This window comes from Durio zibethinus, chromosome 10 (assembly GCF_047325235.1).
Source record: "Durio zibethinus cultivar Kanyao isolate XHJ-2024 chromosome 10, ASM4732523v1, whole genome shotgun sequence".
Taxonomy (NCBI): domain Eukaryota; kingdom Viridiplantae; phylum Streptophyta; class Magnoliopsida; order Malvales; family Malvaceae; genus Durio; species Durio zibethinus.
In genome coordinates this window covers 6506528-6528135 of record NC_143171.1, presented here as the reverse complement: position 1 = coordinate 6528135, position 21608 = coordinate 6506528, and the positions used below count along the sequence as shown (strand labels likewise).

The window sequence follows — 21608 nt, the reverse complement described above, 5'->3', positions numbered from 1 at the left end:
AAATTTTAATTGTGGTGACAAAGTTCTCAAGACTCTACCAGTCCTTCTTAGCTTCTCAATATTAATAATCTCAAAACAAATTTTGTCAACTAATCCATATCATTCTTCTCATCTGGTCATAACTTTATCACCAAATTCATCATCAAGTTACCTTGTTTGCCATTTTTTTAAAGCATCTTCTCAGGTTTATTTCACTTGTCTTATCTTGGACTTGTTTCAAAAGAATAGAAAAATCTTTTACACACAATGTTATTCATTTATTTACCATCATTCAAATTAGTGACAGACATGATACATTTTTTTGAATCATTCATGGGATGTACATTTGAGAAAGGGTAAGAAAGATGGGTCTTTATGCAAAGAAATATGGTTAATAATAAATCAAAAGTGAACAAAAGATAAAATATTTTTACTGTTCAAAGGGATATCAATATCCAAAATAATAATTGTTCAGACGATTTTGAACTCCAACTCAAAATTCTCTTTCAAAAACACATTTTATCAATATTCTCAGTCTTTGAGTCAATCATCATCCTTAGTCATGGGATTTTCATATGAAGTTATTTTTTTGAGTTTTCATTTTTACTTAAACTGCTTTTTCGGGTTTTTCGTTTAAGTTTTTTTTGTTTGTTGTTATTTTTTTCCTTTTTTTTTTCTTTTTTTACATCTTTCTTACTTTTTTTTCATTTCTCTTCCCCTTCATATATTATGACACTTTGATCAAAGTCTTGAATAATCTACAGTAAATCTACCTTAATTCAATTAATGATTCATCAATTCAAGCATTCACATTCGATCAAAATAGACTTTTAAGAAACGTAATATAGGCTAGGTGAGGGTTATGAAAGAAATGGATGAAATAGGCCCAAACTATATTTAAACGATAATCAAACCAATGAGCATTTCTTCATATAAAGCACATTAGTGTTTTGCCCTATCAATTTCCTCTTCATTTTTTTTCATCATTTTTCATGAAAATTTGAACACAAAAGGGCTTTGCCTCTAAAATTATAAACTTCTCAACTTTGCCCCTTAGTGTAGGGATAATCCTTAGTTAGGGTTCTTCAAAAGAATATGATAAAAAAGGATAATTTTATTTTATTTTTTTAAGGATAGAAGAAAAATGATAATTTCTTATTTCGAACATGAATAACTTTAATGAAGAACAGTTATTGATTAAGAGCAAATTTATGAATGAACAATTGCAAATATCATTTATTGTATCCTTTTTGAAAATTTTTTTTCTTTTTTATTCAGTAATCCTAATCTCCATCTACCTATCTAATCATCATAAATGATATTTTCAAAATCAAATCTTGAATTATCGTTACGATTGTCTAAACATTCATTATTCAGAATTAAAGAATAGATATAGACAAAAGGTATAAAGAGATAAACAAAAGAAATATCATGAAAATGCATCAAACATGTCACTTTATTAAAATGTTAAAAAATAAGATTTAATTTAAGTACATAAAAAAATTTATATTCTCAAGAAATCTTAAGAGGATAAATAGTTCCAATCAACCTCCCTAAAATTATACCCCTAGATGATTAGGTAATAGGTTACTACTGACATGAGATGTCGTGTTTCCATCGGTGTTGAAGTTTATCAACCCTTTTTTTAATCAAACTTTGTACCATATGTATCAAAAGGATAAAATTTTCAGTAAAATGGCTAACTATTCCACAATGATAGTCACATTAAGCAGTGGAATCGTAGTATTTGGGATAAGGAGGTTCAAGTTCTTTTGCAGGAATATGAGCAATCAAGTGATTTTTGTAAAGTTTCTGGTATAGTTTTATGTAGCTCATGGAATAAGATCAAATGTAAGTTTTTCTCGATTCTAGGATTCTCATTCATCACTTGTTGGGGTAGTCAAACGAATAAAAGGCTTAAATGTAAGTGAATGGGAATGTTGTATAGCACAAGCATGACTTACAGTAGGATAATAGGTAGGATAGATAAGCTAAGGGTAGTTTTTGAATTGTTACTTTTCGAAACTCACAGTTTGAGTCTCATTTTTTTTTGGACATTTTTTTAGTAGTAAAGGACTTTCATTCTTTCAATTTATCATTTTTTATTGCATTTTCAATTATCTCTCCTGAAATCACCATATCGATAAAATTTTTAGTCGTATTTCCTATCATCTTCTCATAATACGATGACTTTAGAGTGCTTACAAATAGCACTATTATTTTTTCTCTGGTATGAAAGGTTATACCTGAGCAGCGATATCCTGTCACCTTTGGGCATACTCTTTGAAAGATTCAGATACTTTTTTCTCTATTCCTTATAATAAAAGACGATCAGGAGCCATATCTATGATGTGATAATATTGGTTGATAAAAAATTGCATCAAATCCTTTCATAATTTAATGAGAGTCTTATCCAATTGAACATACTATCTTACAGTAGACCCAATAAACTATCTTGAAACATATGCATGAGCAGTTTTTCATTGCTAATGTGTGCTGTCATCTTACGACAATATATTGTGATATGTGTAATTGGGCACTTAATACCATCATATTTCTTAAATTTTGGTACTTTGAATTTTAGGGAAATAATTACATTTAGCAACAAACAAAGGTTGACAACATCTATGGATCCATAAAAATCAATACCTTCCATAGCTTGTAATCTTTCTTCAATCATACTCATGGCTTAATTCGTTTTAGAGTCTTTTAAGGGTGCAGCTGTTTGCAACTTCATTTTTTCTTTTGTCTCATCCATTTTGGGAATTTGGATGGGCTCATCTGTCTTTTTAACAAAGACAGGATTAGTATAACTCTAAACATTTCCTTAACCGAGTGCATAAGGCATTCTGTAATTCAAGAAAGTAGTCTGCTATGGCTGAAGACTTGGAGTGATTTAGGTCTGATATGGACCAAAACCTGATGGATATGATGATTCAGTAACTTCATACAAATTATCTTCTTCCATATTTTTTCCTTTGTTTACCTTTTTAAGAGTGCTCAGAACCTTGCTTAATTTTCCTTCAAGTATTTTTTGGGTCTTTTCTATCCTTTTGAGATGATTTGCATTATCTTGCTCCATTTTCAAGGCTTTAACCCGAGAATAATATTAGTATTGAGCTATCCTCGAATCTTAATTTTCACAATGAGCAAATTTAAGATAATGTTAATGGAACTTTCAAATTATGCATAAGAATGAATGTAAAAACATAATACATGAATGCAATAACGAGAATTTATCATATAACAATTGTTATAAAAAAATATTTATTGAATTAAAAGTCATTTATTATATCCATGAAAAATCTAGAACTATTGAGAAAGAAACCAATAACCCATCGATACTGGTTTTGCACTTTATTAAGAAAATCTATCAAATTTTAACCATGTGTTTCCACTGGTGGCACCCTTGTTTTTCACTTTTCAATCATTTTTACCATGTCTTTGGCTTTGTAAACAACCACAATGATTCAGTCAAGCAGGGACTTCAACTAGTTATGTTTCTACACATATGCTTCTTTCATGTTCACATTTTTTAATCATAGCCCTCATTTATGCTCTGACTCCTGCCCTTACTCCATTTAGTATATGGATATGCTTTTGGGCTTCAAAGAGCATTACGTCCATTTCTTGTAGTTTTGCTTGTATTGTTTGTTTTCTTGCAAAGGTTAGGCCAATTCATGATTAATGGATAACCGTGTTGTATTAAGGTTAATGCACAAACTCCTTTATCCATCATTTTCTTATTTTAGTGTTTGGACTTCATTTTTTAGCTTTTTGTTTGTAAGCTTCAACTCTTCAGACTCCTTTTTTAAGCCAGTAGAGAACTTTGCTACATTTTTCATGGATATAACTGAGATTTTTTGTTGTTAAAAATTATTTCATGGCAAATATTCCTTATGATATAGATGCATGATAAAAGAAAAGGATTAGTAAAAATAATATACAAAGACTAACATACATGGTTAGTATACAAGCATATATAAAAAGAAATGGTAATACATAGTTTTAGAAGTAAAACAAACATCCAATCATGTGTCTTATTTAGGACTTTTAGACACAAGAAAAGGCATGGCTTTATCTAGGCTTGGACATTTAAGGTTAACTATATGGGGCTTGGATTATTTCTAAAAGGTTCCCAAATTGTTCATTATATCATTGTCCATCATAAACTAGTAAGGCAACTCGATCCTTGCCCATCATAGGTTACAAGCAAAAAAGGTTTAATTTGAGTAAGAGTATTTTGCATGCTCATACAGAGACATAAAATCTCACAATGGCATAGTTATTTCACTCCCTCTTAAGGGTAGAGCTTGGGTGCAAAGCTTTATGTTATGCATTGACAAATGAATGATAGATATATACAATAAATAAATGAATAACTAAAAAACAAACATAAGTAATGAAAAGAAATAAAAAAATAAAATTTAAATTTATTAGGCAAGACTTGGATAATAAGAAATCGTTTACTAGCTTGACTCTCGAGTTTCTCAATAGAGTCACCAAATTATCATAAAGTATAGATCCATAGACCTACCGTTAGACATAAATTAATGGAGTCACCACCAATCTTTTTTGTTTAGGTGTGATTGACCACCAGATTAAATCTATCTTATTTAAAGAGAAGTCTCAAGCTTGACTTAAGTATATTTAAATAGTAAATTTTGATCTATAAAATCAAATTTTAAGTTTGAAAATACAATTATGTGTGAAAAAAATTATAACACCTGCACAGTGCACATCACAAGATGATATCGGTTTGATTTTAATTTAACCAAACCTTGCAATGTTTTGTAATTTATCAAAATATTTAATATTGAAAATTAGTCTCAAAATTACCATAATAGTTTGGTAGCAATTTAAGATAATTCTTTCACCTCAGGAATATCCATGAAGACTAGTATTTCATTCTGAAAAGACTCCGTTGTCAAATTTATTAATGTATTTTATTTAAAAAACTTAGTAAAATCCTCCAATAGTTTAATAAGATTTACTTTGAGGCAAATCTCTCAATAGTTTGGTAAGATTTTATTGAAAAAGTATTTATAAATTTTATTTTATTTTATTATTTTTTTCAAAAAATTCATTAAATTTTCTAATAGTTTGGTATAATTTAATTTAAGAAGCAAATCCTCCAATAGTTTGGTAGGATAAAAATACTTTCTTTGAAAACTGATTTATGAAATTTTTCAATAGTTTAGTAAATTTCATAAAATTTAAATCCATAAAAATTCTCTAATAGATTGATAAGATTCATGAATTTATATGAATTTTTTTTTAATTTTTTTTATTTTCCAAAAATAAAATAATAGAAGGAATTTTTATTATATATTTAATAAATAATAAATTATTCAATGAAATAATAAATTGATAATAAAAAATTGAAAATAAAAAACTTAAAATATAAAGTGATAAAAAATAAAGCCATAAATAAAAATTTACCAAATGAATATCGGGTCAAACGGGTCGGGTAGAGCCAATTTTCAGCAGCCTTTTTTCTTGTGCTTTCTAATTCTCTCTCTCTAAAGCTTTCCAGAATTTTCAAGAACAGCCAAACTAATCCAAAACCCAGCGTTCCATTCTCGCTTCCTCAACCAAACATCGTCGTAGCCAACACTAAAAAACTCCTCTACACCTTTTTTTCCCTCTCTTTTTCACTAAAGCTCTTCCTCCTTCTCTAGCCTTTTGGGAACCAGCAACCAAAAATCCCAAGACAACCTTTTGTTTCGGTGGTTTCCTAAATCTAAACCCAAAGCCAAGCTCCGCTGCTGTTAGAACCACCCTCCGTCAACGGTGATCACCAGCTAGTCTCCATCGGCTTCACTGATAAAAACTCTCAAGCTTTTCCCTTTTTGGTGGCACCGTTTCTGTTGGGAATCACATGGGTAAGTTTTTGATTCGGCGCCCCCTTACCAATCTGAAACCTTAACTGCCAAACCAGTCGACCGTTGCTTCCACATTCATGGGTTACCATCAGTTAGAAACTTTGCCAAAGTATGGGTCGAACAATTGGAATTCATACACAAATGCAGAAACAGGATAACAACAAGGAAAAGAGTCAAATAGAAGCAATACGGAGGCAATTATCAAGCCAGAAACAGAACACAAAAGAAGCAGAAACCTTGGCAGCACAGTTTACCCCGTGTTCTCTCCAGCATCATACTGTGGCACCAAAACTCCATACCTCTATACCCTAGATCCATCTTCACCTTTTTTGATCTTTCCTTAGAATTGAAGATGGTGTCGGATGTGAGCAAGAAGAAGGCAGCGCAGAAGAAGGCTGCTTTTGCCACGAAAAGAGGAGTGAAGGCGGCTGTAGCTGTTGCACCTTCCAAAGAGGCAACCACAGAGAATGGAGTGGACAAGGGTTCCGATAGAGTTAGTGCACTTCTGATTTTTGATCAAACCTGACTGGCGTTCTCTACTCGCACTCTATTTCGAGAGATATTCATATAGAGTGTCTTTATCAGTGACTTTCCATGAAAATGATCTCATTGTTGATTCAGTATGGAAGCTTAATTATGGCAGATGCTATGGCTTGCTTGGATTAAATGGTTGTGGGAAATCCACAGTTCTTGCTGTAATAGGTTTGCGTGAATTTCCAATTCCACATGGATATCTATCATTTCACGGGGGAGATTGACAATTCCACAGCAAATGGATATCTATCATCTCACAAAGGAGATTGAAGCTTCTGACATGTCTGCATTGAAGGCTGTCATAAGTTGTGACTGTGCTGGGTAGTAGACCAGCTGAGAGGTCGTATTTGGGAAGGATATCCCAGACCGTGGGTGGGGCAGGCTTAGGCTCAGGCTTAAGCTCCAGAGCGGAGAGCGATTCAGAGATTGAAAGCGGCCAGAATAAGCCATGAGATCTAGAATCAAATGGGAATTTAAGTATTTGGTTGCCATGGTTTGGGAAAAGAGAGGACTTGGCGTCTTTGGTGTTGGAGTTCTTTTCTGTCTTTCCCCTTGATTTCTCTCCACTCTTTGCTCTTTATTGTCGGCTGTATATGCTTGATTCTCTGCATGAAATATACTTAACAAGTTCAGGGTTGAATCACCAATAATTATTCCAATAAATTTAGTACTAAATCACCGATAATTATTCCACAACAGTACCATATTTTTCTTTCTTCTGATTTTTCTTCTTTTATTTTTTTAATTTTTATTTTTTGAAAAACAAGTAAAATTAAACCAAATCAAATTAAAATTAAAAATTTTCTTATCAAGCCCAAAGCTTCTTAATCGGGCCTAATTAATGGTTAAAGGTTCATTTTTGTCCAAAAAAATATTGGACAAAATAAGGTGTTTACATTTTTCTTTTTATATATGTTATATAACAAGAATTGTGCAAAGACATAAATGATCTATTACATCCGAGTTTAGATTATTCACCTTTTTTTTATCTCTTTTTTTGTTATTATTATATTTTTTTTACGTCAAGCTTCTCAAAATAGATGGACATAACTTAAAAAATAAGGGCAATACCTTGAAGGTTTTGATGATTGTATTTAGAGGTCTTATAGATCACATTTAAAAAACTAAAAAATTAGGCGTAGAGGTCTTACAAATCATTCTTATATTGAAAAATGCTCCTTTGAACAAAAGTTTTGCAACTTTAAAAAAGATACTTGAAGGTTTTAAAAGATCATGTCCGAAGATCTTATAAATCTCAATTCTAAAATAGATTTACCTTAAAAGATTTATGAATCTTACCCGAAGGACTTGGTGATTATGTTCGGAGAACTTGTAATAGATTCAACTCAAAAGATTTACGAATCTTGCCCTAAAGATTTGATGGTTATGCCTGGAGAACTTGAAAATTATACCCGAAAGTGTTTGAAAAAAATATTCGAAAGCTTATATAATGTACCTTAAGGTTTTAATAAGTATTACTTGAAGGTTTTTAAAATTGATACTCAAAAGTTTTAACAAATACTTGAGATAAAATCTTATTCAATCTCTATATCAAAGTTTTTTTCATCAAATTTTATGTTTAAACCATTTTCTCCTATTTGCTAAAGAATATACAATGAATGCAACACTTGAAATGAATGTTATGCATATAATGCATGAAATGCAAGTAATGGATGCAATATATGAAATCTATACCATATGTTCTGAATTGTGACACTATGATTCTAGAAACCCTTTTTTTCTTTCTCTCTTTCCATGATATAGCCTCTGGATTGGCTGAAAAGTTCTTTCACCAACTAAAGCAAACATTCTCAAAATTTTTTAAACTCAAACCACATTTTTCTCATTAGCAGTTTCTTACTTTGAGCATTCACCTTGCCTCATAAACATCTTTTTCATCATGGTATTTATCTATTTCCCACAATCAGCATTGAGATTTAAATGAACTTTTTAAACATTTCCTAAAATCTTCACTAATAGCAATTTTAAAAATTGGTGATTACTATTTAGAATGAATGTGATGAATCATAACTTGGTTTTCTAAAAGAATGCAATAGTTTGGCATATTAAGATCTTAGTTATCGAAGGAAACTTGAATACTGAATAAGAAAAGGGAATATCAAAGTCTCTTCATTTAAGCTCACAAATAAATATGATATTTTAAAGTATAATCTATTTTGACACTCTTTTTAGTTCTTGATATATAGTATTTTAATGAATGTCAAGACTAGTCATACAAGGCTTTAAGTTTTGGGAAATAAAGAAAAGGTTCAGATTTTAGAACAATTGTTAAAAACAAGGTTGGTTAAAGTCTTTTATGCGTCGAGATTCATTCGAAAATGCTTCTTGCATCAATCAGTTTTATGAGTTGCTTTCAAATTTTCACTATTACTCTAGACTACCCTTTTTCAAGTTTTCACCCTAAAACTTTATGTTTCTTTTTCTTTCTTTATCTTTTAACATTCTTTTATGATTACTCTACCATGTATTTAAGCACTCAAAATTCATCTAAAACCAAATTGATGATTTTCCTAAAGAACAAACCTTCCAACTTAGGTATCCTTACATGATCAAAATGAAAATTTCAAAAGACATAACGTGGGTTGGGGTTTAAGGTTTTGAAAGAAAGGAAAAAAAAAGCCTAAAATACATGTTTAAGGGTAAGTGAACCAATGATCATTTCTTTCTTAAAGGACATTTTTCTTTCCTCAAAATATGCATTTTTATTTTTTTTTATTTTCTCATTTTCTTTTTACTTTTTTTTCTTTTTTTTTTTTTTTGCATGAGTTTAAAAAACTTTAGAACTCAACTTATTTCAAACTTGGCCCCTTAACATAAGGCATTATTTTTCAACCCCTCCATAAGATTCGAATGCCCTCTTAATGAGATCTTTTTTTTTTTTGAACTTGCCTCTAAATTTAGAGGATGATCCTTGGTTTGGGTTCAACAAGAAAAATTAACAAGCTCAAAACAGGTAATAAAAGGGTTTTTTTTTTCATGAAATAAATTTAAAAGATGGTCATTTCTCATTTCAAGTATGGATACTTCCATTGAAAAATAATTCTTAGGAGATGATTTTTTTTTCTCATTGATTTTAGCTTCATTTAAATGTCTCAAATGCATGATATCATAAACAATTTTTTCTTTTTTTCTTTTTTTTTGCTCTTTTTTTTGTTTTGCAACTCATATTCATAATGCATTTTCTGAATTTTTTACTTAAGTGAAGCTTAATAATTTTTCTTTTCACAATCCATTCGAACGTTCATCAATCAAAACAATAAAAAAAAAGGTTATTTTTGACATCAAGTAAGTTTAGCTTTTTTAGTAGATTTATCCTAGGATGAGGTCGGAGGATCACTTGATAAAAGACTGAAAAAGAGAAGAATGTTGCACAAATCAACATACTGAACAACTTGAAAAAATATGGCTTGTGAGAATTTAGGATTTGGGTGGTGAAAAGTTTGAAATAGCTTTGACATTCATTAAATCATCAAAATTCAAAAGCTTAGGAGAGTACCTTAAAAGATTTACAAATTAAACAACCATCTTGTTGCTTATAGGCCAAACAAAGATCAACGATTTTTAAGATTCATCATGGTTAAATGGAGTGAAGCTTCCATTGCTAAAGATTTTTAGGGTTTTTAATCTTTAATTGAAAAGAATGAAATGTTTAGGAAAATGGCTCATGATGTTCATTTTTAATAGTAATCGCCAAAATTTTTTGAGATTTTTTCACATGCATTTGAAAAATTAATTATGTAGGAATCCAAACAATTAAAATTGAGCAAATAAAAACTTATTACAAACTTTTAAAATTTTCCTACAATGTATGTTCAAGACATCAACCTATGACAAAACAAAATTCCATTGCTTAAAAAGCTCTTAGATCAAGGTGCCACTATGAATGAGACTTTCAATTTTCTATTTCAATTGCCTACATTTCTCAATTGAGTGCCCAATTACCTCTGTGTAATAATCACATTTACTTTTTGGATCATAACTCTTTGCTGATAGATTTGAAATTATTTTCAAAGGTACTGGGGTAAGGTACTAGTACTTTACTAATAGAGATAAAAAAATAAAAAATTGGAATTGAGAGTTTTTCAATAATGTTTTTTAATTTTTTTTATTATTCAATGGTTGGGCAACAGATCACGGATACGGTTGATGAAAATAAAGAGTTAATTATTGGGCTAACTAGCGAAAATAAAGATTATGAGTAAGGTTATCTATGACAGGGTAACAAGATTGGTAAGGATAGCATAGGGTAAAATCTCCAACATGTTCCCTTTCATAAATCATGGCTTACACATCTCTTATTTTTATTCTCAGTGCACTTACTTTTTTTACAATAGATGTATCACCACTTTTAAGCTTTCCATTTTTTATGGCATTCTCTATTATCTTCCTAGATATGATCATGTCAACAAAATTCTTAGTTGCATTTTTGATCATCCTCCCATAATATAGAACTTTAAGAATGTTGATAAACAAAATTGTAGTTTTTTTTTATTAGAAGTGGTTGAACTTAGGCAGCAGTATCTCTCCACTTTTGAGTATATTTTTTGAAGTTCTCAACATTTTTTTCTTCATATTTTGTAGAGACAACCAATTTAGAGCAAACTCCACAATATGCTTTTATTGGGTTACAAATGCCCTAACCAATTCTTTTCATGAAATGATACGAGTTCTATCTAACTGTGCATACCCTCTAGCAGCAGACCCTATAAAATTATCTTGGAAACAAGAATCAGAAGGTTATCATCACGAGCATAAGCAGTCATCTTTTTGTAATACATAGTGATATAGGTCATTGGGCATTTAGTCCCATCATATTTCTCGAATTTTGAGACCTTACACTTAAATGGAATAATAACATCTAGTACTAGGCAAAGCTCCAATGCATTCATAAATCCATAAAAATCTATTTCTTCAATAGCTCGAAGCCCCTCCTCTATGAAATCCATTTTTCTTTAAGAACTTGGATTTTTTACTGCTTCAAATAAACATTCTTTCAACTTTTTTAGCTTTTCAAGACCACCAAAAAATGAAATTAATGTAACTGTTGATGGTATTTCGAGATAAGAGTACGCCCCAAAGAGTGATGCTTGCTGTAATTGTGCTCCTTAAGATTCTTGTATGCGAGCTTTTTTTATATTTTTAAAATTTCTCAACATTTTCATTATCTACGCCAAATCTTCTTTTATTTTATCTTGAGCTTTCTCTATTTTCTCAATTTAGGTATGTTGTTCTTGCTTAATGAATAGATTACCTTAACAATTAGGCACTTAAACTTTTACTACACAATTATCAAATTAGGATGATGTTTAACTACAAATTTGTGCAAATAGAATAGATTTATATGAATGAATGGATGCATCTAGTGTTATCACACATAATAAAAAAAATCTTTAATTAAAAATTAAAAAATTATTCTAACAAAATATTTAAAAAATCTTAAAATCTATTACCTGGTCTTATATTTCAATTTCAAGATCGTAGTATTGCCATAAATAAATTCTTCATCCATTAGATGTCAAAAGAATTGGATCAATGATGGCTATCTCTTTTTTCTTACTAAACGATTTATAGGGTTAAGCCATAAGTAGACTTATGGGTGTAAGTCTTGGAGTAGAAATGGGTATATAGGGTTCAGGGTTTATTGGGAAATTTGATTGTTGGATAGGCTGATAAGCATTGTTCATAACTAGGTCATAGTCTAGGTTTAGGCCAATCTATGGGGGTTGAATAGGAACAGGTTTTATTTAAGGTGCCAATAAAGGTTGTTCAGATTAGGGATAAGGATTTGGGTATAAGCCAATCTGTAGAGTTGGTGCGAAGTTAGAAAACCCTATCTCTTTTTTTATTTGATTTTTTCTTTGGCCATCGGATGCACTGGAACTTAGGCCAACATCAGTATTTTGAGAGGCCTTTTAATCTTAGCAAATTAGTTGCTTAATGTACACATGAATTGGTGAGGACTTTTGAAAACGGGTCACTTCAAGATTTTCAACCCTTTTCACTAGCTTGCCAAGTTATGTTTTCACCTCTTGTAAGTCATGCCTCAATTCTTCTTAGATGAGTTTCAAAGCTTGGATCTACGCTTCTAATTGATTACCAATTTCTACTAAATTGTAAAACACCAAATAAAGCAAAATATTCTTGTATTATGTAATATTATGATCGATGTATTACGTAAATGATGATGCTTCATGAATGAATGAGATGTATAAAATGAATAAAAATAGATAATCAAACAAACTAACAAACAAAATAACTATGAACCTACATATGACTTTTATAAGCAGAGAGTACCAAATAAGAATAGAGTAAGCATCCAATATGAAAAAAGATAAAGATAAATAGGTTAGTGCATAACTCACGTATAACAAAAGGTATATGACCTAATTTTGGATCATTTCTACAAAAAGGAAGAACATGGCTCTACCTATGGGTTAAGTCCATTAGGTATTACTATATGTGGTTTAGGATTGACTCTACAGGTTTTCAAATTATGCCTTACATCATTGTCCATCACAGACTAGTAAAGCAATCTTAATCCTCGCCCATCACAAGCTACTAAAGGGAATGATTCAATCTGAGTAGGAATATTTCGCTAGCCATTGTGAAGATTATTATTTCACAAGAGCATAGATACTTTACTCCCTCCTTAAAAAGATGGAGCCCGGATATAAAGCTTATGTGATGCATATGCATATGATAATGTGTGTGAAGGAACACATATATCTTTATTCAAAATTTTATCAAACGAAAGAATAAAGTAAATGCCAACAAAGAATAATCAATAATTAAAGATCAACCAAACTAAAAGTTAGAATAATTTAAAATTAATTAATGGCCTGGCTCTCTATGTTTCTAGTGGAGTCACTAAACTGTCATAATGTATAGATCCGTAAATTTATAGCTAAACATAACCTAAGGAGTCGCCATTAATCTTTTCTTATCTATGTGTGATTGATCACATAATGAATCTATCTTTTTAAAGATGTTTTAAGCTTGACTAAGTGTCCCTAAAAGAATAGGTTCTGATTTACATTTTAGAACTAAGTTTGAGAGTTCAGTTACGTGTGAAAAATATTATAGCACCCGTACAACGCCCATCCTAAGATAATACCATTTAATTTTAAATTATCCTAATAATCATCTTAGTTCTAATGGTCATTATTTTAATGTTTAAATATTAAAAATAATTTTCAAGACTTTTTCATCGATCTGACAAAGACCTTAAAAATACTTTCTCACCTTAAAAGTATTCAAAAATCCCATTTGGTTTTTTGATAAGGCTCCATCATCAAAAATTGACTTAATCATTTATTTTTTGTTAAAATTTTTGTTTTATTGAAAATATATATGATTTTTTTACCATTTGGACCAAAATTAGAAATATTTTCTCATATAGAAATCTCTTAAATAATTATTCATTTTTTATTACTAAAAATTTTATTTTCAAAATTTATTTTATTTTTACAAGTTTCATTTCTAAATTTTTCTCCATTTGAGCTGGATCTAGAAATATCTTTACTAAAATTTAGTCTCCATTTATTCATCATTTATCCTTTAAAAAAGAAAATTAATATCACAATTTTTTTTTGAATTCTTATATAAATCTTTCACCATTTGGGTTGAATTTAAGAAAAAAAAAACTTTTTACCTAGAAATCTTATAGAAATTCAACAATTTATGATTTTTCTTAAGATTTCATCTTTGGATAATCATCATATATTTTCACACCAAAATTTTCTTAAAGTCATATTTTTAATTTTTAATTTTAAAAAATATAATTACTTTTATTGAAATTTGATCTAAATTATTCTATCATTTGTGTAGACACCGGTTTTGTCCGGATCTACTGTTTTATTTTAATAATAATAATATTTAACAAAACAAACAAAAAAACAAAAAATAAACAAACAAAAGAAACAGAAATAAAACAAAAGTCAAGGGGTTGGTACGGCGCCGAACTGGTCCGACCAACTACCCGATCAACCTCCCGACAAGCCACCAATCACGGACGGTAGGTATGATTTTTCAGTTGAAAAATGAGATTCGAATCCTAGAAAATCTGAGATTTGAATCCCAACAAGCTCTATAAATAGAGCTTGTAAACTAGACTAAAGGAAGAAACGAAAAAAAAAGAAAAGAAGAAGGCAGCTTCTGTAAAAAAAAATTCTGCAAAAACACACAAAAAAAAAAAAAACAACAGTCCCCTGGAACGGGGAACCCAGCGCCAGAAAGCCACCTGAAAAAAAAAAGAGAGAGATCAGCAGATTCAAAGAAAAAAAAAAAAAAAAAAGAAAAAAAGAGAGACCGAAACTTTGAGCCCCGATCTACGTCGATCAGGGCTGTTTCCGGTAAAAAGGACACCGAATCTGGAAAGATCGCGTCGAAGAGAACTTCCAGAAGAATTTTCACCTTTCTCGGTCATCGGAAACCACCGTCCAAGACTGCCGGCGGCGAGCCAGACGACGGCCGGCACGGTGCTCCGGCAACCGACCGACGACCTCTCCCCCAGAGCTCTCTCTCTCCCTCTCTCCCTTTTTTTTCTGAAACAGAAGCCAAATGAACCAAAAAAAAAATCTTCAGCTATATATAGTAAAGCAAAATCTCAAAACGACGTCGTTTAGACAAAGACCCAAAACGACGCCGTTTCAGCCAAGGAGGATCCGCGCGTCAACCCGCGACCCGACCCGGGGTCCGCGCACCCGACCCGCGACCCGCTGCCTTTATCATCTCTGACCGGTCTGACTGGACCGAACCGAACCGCCGGACCAAACCAACCAGATCGAACTGAACCGTCGGACCGAACCAACCAGACCGAACCGAACCGTCGAACCGAACCAGGAGTTGACCGGACCGTTGACCGGTCCGGTTCAGGTAAAAAAAAAAATTTTTTTTTTTTGAATTTTTCTTATTTTTTAAGTATTATTTTATTAATATTTATGCATATTAAAATATCTATATTTGTTAGACTAATTAATGAAATTGTGGTTAAATAATTTTTTATATAATTATGTTATTTTTTAGAATAAACTTTAAAAACAATAACATAAAAAATAAATTTAATAATAATACTAAAGTAGTAAAAAAATGAAAGAAAAAGGAAATTTTTATCCGACGATGAGATTCAAAGGTATTCCGAGTAGTGATGCCTACGAAATCTCTAGGTGAGAAGATTTTTTTAAAATACTACCAGCGTATTGGAGTATTTATAAAAAAATTTTCAATACAGTAAAGATTTTCTTTTTTAAAAAAATAATAAATAAAAATTGATTAATAAATTGAAATATAACTAATAAAAAATAAGAGAAGAGGAAATTTTTATCCGATGATGAGATTCAAAGGTATTCCGAGTAGTGATGCCTACGAAATCTCTAGGTGAGAAGATTTTTTTTAAGTACTACCAGCGTATTGGAGTATTTATAAAAAATTTTCAATACAGTAAAGATTTTTTTTTTTAAATAATAAATAAAAATTGATTAATAAATAAAAAATATAAGTAATAAAAATAAGAAGAAAATAAATTTAATCCAATGATGAGATTCTAAAAGTATTCCGAGTAGAGATGCTTTAAGAAATCTCTAGGTGAGAAGATTTTTTGTAAAATATTACCAGCGTATTGAAATATTTATAGAAAATCTTCAATATGATTAAATTCCTTTTTTCTTCAAAATTTTAATTAAAATTAATAAAATTAATAAAATAATAAAATTTTTGAATGAGAATAAAATGTGTGCATAAACACGAAAATATTTTGCATGGCATGCATAACATAATTTCTTACGAAAAGTAAATTTAGACCTCCAAAGATGAGATTCTAAAAGTATTCCGAGTAGAGATGCTTTAAGGAATCTCTAGGTGAGAAAGAGTTCTTTTAATGTTACCAACGTACTGGAACATTTTAAGAATTATTTCAATAAAAAGGTTTTGATTTATTTTCTCGAGAATAATTTTTAATAAATAAAAATCAAGAAAATTATTGAAAATAAGACTGTTTGTATTAAAATCAAAGGATAACACGTTGTTAATTGGTACCGTTTTTAACGGGCGTTGTGGGGGTGCTAATCCTTCCTCACGCGTAACCGACTCCCGAACCCAGACTGTTTCGCAGACCGTAAAATTATCTTTTTAATAAATTTTAATTAATTTTAAGATTTCATTAAAAGGATATGTTTTAATAGGTGGCCAATCGCACCTAGCCAAAAAAGATTGGTGGCAACTCCGTTATTTTTTATTTCGTTTCCAAATTCGTCGGGCGGACACAAAACCGTTACGACAGCTTGGCGACTCCACTGGGGACGCATTTTGTTTTTGAGAGTCAAGCCAAAATTAACTACTTGTTATCCTTAAATTTTGATTTAAATAGTCTTAATCAAATTCTTAATTTTTTATTCTTCATTTTTAGTAAAACAAAACAAAACCAAACAAATCAAAAATAAAAAGCAAAAAAATTCACACACATTTCTCTTATTATGCCTCTTATGTTTTATTTTTTGTATATATATTGCTTTCAATAAATTAGGATATATTTGCACACAATGGCACGATGCATCTCATACATGAGCTCTATACCCGGGCTTCGTCCTTTATAGAAGGAAGTAAAGTACCTATTGCTCTCGTGAGGTGATAACCTCCGCAATGGCAAGCGAAATACTTCCACTCGAATTGAACCCTTTTCGTTAGTAGCCTGTAATGGGTGAGGATCGGGATGCCTTACTAGTCCAATATGGACGACAGTGAGGAACAATTTGGGAACCTTTAGACCCTGTCAATCCAAACCCAGCATATAATAAGCCTAGGAAACCAGCCTTATGTAGAGCTCCATCCACTTTCTTGTAAAAAATATCCAAGAATAAAAGTTGTGTATAATACAAAACAAAACAAAACAAACAAAAAAATCTCTAAAACAAAAAAAAATAAATTTTTTTTAAAATCACATCCTCACACTAACTCAATTTTGTTACATTAATCATATCATACAGTTTTGCATCGAGATATTTGCTCAAGGACATTTCTCCCAAGAAGTTTTCATGGATCCCATAGAACTACAGATTTGCTCATCCTCAGTCAGTGTGCCATGTGAGTCGTATAATGAAGTACATGTTTGGTCGAAAGAGGCTCAACAAAAGAACGGAGATTGTTTGCATACCAGTTATATGTCTGAGTTACCCGAAAAAGTGCATTTAGATCTCACACAGAATGATTTAAAAGAGTTAGCTGCTATCTGGGGTCAGTTAAGTGAAGGAAGAAAAGAAAGCTTTTGCAAAAAGTATGGGCAGATTGCATCTCTCATTTCAGTAGTGGTTGATGAACAGCTGGTCAAAGCAGCTATACAGTTTTGGGATCCATCCTATAGATGCTTCACTTTTAATCAGGAAGATTTGGTGCCAACCATCGAGGAGTATTCGATTTTGCTCGGGATAGAATTACAATGTCCAGATAAAGTATTTACCCGAAAGCCAAAATCAGGTTATCGTAAAAAGTTAGCCAAGCTTATGGAGGTTAAAGTAGAAACCATTGATTCCTTTGTGAAGTCTAAAGGTAAACATCTCGGCATTCGTTGGGACTTTCTTCGAAATTTCATTCAGGAGCATTTGGATAATGATCAAGGTATGGATGTGTTTGCTCTAGCATTGTATGGCATGGTAATCTTTCCAAAGACTTTGGGTTACATTGAGATAACTGTGGTAGACTTTTTCGAGCAAATTAAAACCCAAACAATTAATCCCGCTCCAGCAGTCCTAGCCGAAACCATCAGGTCATTGAATTTTTGTCGACGAAATGGGAAAGGTCGATTCATAGGATGTGCATCTCTATTATACGTATGGGTCAGAAGTCATTTCAAATGTGGGAAAAGTGCATTTTCGAAACCATATCTTCGAAATAAAGCACCACTCGAAGAGTTTTGCAAAAGCTAATGGCCGACATTAAAGACTAAGGAAGAATGGGTCCTTTTCTTACGAAGGATTACTGGGGATGAAATCGAATGGATGGTGCCTTGAATGCCTCGTGTGCCCTTGTTGTATCGTGGAGGAAATGAGCCATGGATTCCGTTATTAGGGCTATGGGGTGTTGTAAGTTATGCTCCATTGATGGCACTTAGGCAATTTGGTGCAAAACAGTTTGTTCCTGCTACTCATGGCCTGGTCCAAGTAGAATTCATTTATGGGGAATCAAATCCATCAAGAACTTCGGAGCAGTTGATCCAAGCATGGAAGAGAACACAAAGAATGAGGTTAGGGCCTCTCATCGATAAAGTCACTTCTGATTATCAGATTTGGAAAGCAATGCGGCCTAGAGACATAGTACTCCCTCCTGATGATAGCTCATATCAATTGGTTAATCTTTCAGAAGAGGTGCAATTATCAGAAGTTGAGCTTGTTAAGAAAGAATTAGAAGCTGAAAAAGAAGAAATAAGAAGAGAAAATTTGAGACTTCGTGAAAAAGTAGGGCAATTAAGATATGAAGCGGAGATACAAGGGAGCATATTAGAAAAAGTCATAAAAGAGCGAGATTTGGCTAATAGTGACTTGAAAGATCTACATCAAGAAAATAAGAGGTTACTGGTTACCAAGTCTTACCTTGGCTGACAACGTGAAATGGATAAGCTCCGAGAGGGAATAAACCAATGGAAGGGCAAAGCTCAAGAAAAGCAAGAGGAGACCACCAGAATTTCTCAAGAATGTCAGAATTGGAAGGGATTATACTCTACAACCTCAGCAAGATTGGTGGAATGCCAAAATGAAAAGAAAAGATTAAAAGTCATGCTCGCAGAAGAAAGAAAAAAGCACTTCGAAGTATTGAATGAAAAAGAATCGCTTCACCAGGTGATCCAAGGGTTAGAGCTACAACTGCAAGACCACAAAAGTCATATTTCAGCAATGATAGATGAGTGGCATAGAAGGGAAAAAGATTGGATCTTCACATGTGATTCAGAAAGGGATGCTCATATGAGATGGAAGGCAGAAAGTTTAGGGAGGCAACAGTACATAAAGCACTTGACTAATCAAGTTTGCAAGGCAGTGAGGAAAGCATGGGAGATGGTTGAAAAGGTAGAAGCATTAAGAAGAGAAGTCAATCCCATAGGAGAATATGGACAGTGCCTAGTGAACTTTCTAGATGAGGTGAAGGACCATTATGAGCAAGTCAAATGCTTTTATGGATATAACTCTAGGATGATAAATCCTATGTAATAAAAGTTGTATGAGATCAATAAAAATTTCTAATGTTGAAATTCGTTCAAGAACAAATATCTCTCACTTGCATTCATGCATCATATACATCATTTTTCATAAAGTAAAATTTTTAACACATAGCATTCTAATTTTTTTTTTCTTTTCTTTTTCAAAATAAAAAAATTTTGTGGTAATAAAGGTTCAAGAATAGCTCGCCCATCAAAAATTTCGGCCTAACCTACTCGTCATTCATACAATACCAGGACACAGACAAGAATCATGGAGCAAGAACAGGCCAGTCGATTTGAGAGAATTGAAAAAGCTCAAGAAGAACTAAAAGGAGATCTTAGTATAATAATGGATATGCTCAAGAAACTTGACAAAGAAAAAACAGTGAAAGAAAATCCTAGCTTTCAAGAACAATCGCCAGATATGGTAGATCCTGTCTATCCTCCAGGGTTTGAGCCACGACTGAACCAACCTTCACAAGGAACTAGAGTACCAATTTTTACTCCTGGTGGATATCCTAATCCTTATCCAGGAATGACATCCACACCTGCTCCAGGACAATTTCAGAATTTTGTTAATCCCATTATGATGGAAAAACCACCTGAGCCAATCTTAGTTCCTGATTTAGATGATCCCAAGGAAAGAGAAAAGCTAGGGATGCAGACACCTGAAAAAGTAGAAGATACCAGTGCCCGGGAGAAGATGAAGATATTGGAGGAAAGGCTTAGGGCTGTAGAGGGAATGAATTTTTATGGCTCCACAGATGCAGCTGATCTTTGTTTAGTTCCAGATGTGGTAATTCCACCTAAATTCAAGGTCCCTGAATTTGAAAAATATGATGGTACAAAATGCCCAATGACCCATATCACCATGTATTGTCGAAAGATGGCAGCATATGCTCGAGATGATAAGTTGTTAATGCACATATTTCAAGATAGTCTTACGGGTTCTGCAGCTAGGTGGTATGTCCAGCTAGATAGGACTCATATTCGTTCTTGGTAAGAGCTTACAAAGGCATTCCTTACACAATATCGGCATGTCACGGATATGGTTCCAGATCGTCTGTCTCTTCAAAGCATGGAAAAGAAAGTAACTGAAAACTTCAAGGAGTATGCACAAAGGTGGAGAGATGTGGCTGCACAAGTCCAACCTCCTCTCACTGAAAAAGAAACAACTATTTTATTTGTGAACACCTTGAAAGCACCATATTATGAGAGATTGATAGGCAATGCAACCAAGAACTTTACAGATATGGTGATATCAAGAGAGATCATTGAAAGTGCCATAAAAAATGGTAAGCTTGATGTGGGAGAGACAAATGGAGCAAGAAAGAGTGGAGCTCCTAGAAAGAAAGAGAATGAGGCCCAAGCAGTAAATTTTGTGGGGCAACAATTCAGAGGTTTCACACCCTACTCTGTACCAGTCTACCAAACCCATTACCCTTCTGTAAACCATGTTACATCCACCCCCCATTCATATCAACCATACCAGTCATTACCACAACCAGCTTATTCACCCCGTTTTCAGCCATCCTTTCGAACACCCACCTATTCCTATAATCGTCCTGTTATACCTACAAGACCAGACTGGAGACCTAATAGTGGTCCAAGAGCCCCAAGAAATACCCAAGAAAAACTCACTTTCGATCCCATTCCCATGACATATACAGATTTGTATCCTCGACTTGTTGAGAAACATCTGCTTGCTCCTGTTATCTTTGAACCTATGAAACCTCCGTTTCCCAAATGGTATGACCCCAATGCACATTGTGATTATCATTATGGGAATCCAGGTCATTCCACTGAGAACTGTACTGCTTTGAAGCGTAAAGTGCAGGGGTTAATCAATGAAGGAGTATTAAATTTTGATACCAGCCAACAAGGGACTCCAAATGTCAATGGGAACCCTCTACCGAATCATACCAGACCATCAATAAATGCTTTGATTGATGGGCAAACAAGCTATGTGAAAAGAAGAATAGAAGAGGTGAAAACTCCTATGGCTAAGG

The 21608-nt window shown here is 32.3% G+C and overlaps 1 long non-coding RNA gene across 1 annotated transcript; it reads right to left on the bottom strand.

Moving 5' to 3' along the window:
* Positions 1-14253: 14253 nt before the first annotated feature.
* On the bottom strand, positions 14254-15120 carry LOC149516387 (uncharacterized). The gene is made up of 2 exons (XR_016345958.1): positions 14832-15120; positions 14254-14658 (listed from the first exon to the last, which is right to left on the bottom strand). It is a non-coding gene; the product is annotated as an uncharacterized LOC149516387 (long non-coding RNA).
* Positions 15121-21608: the final 6488 nt, after the last annotated feature.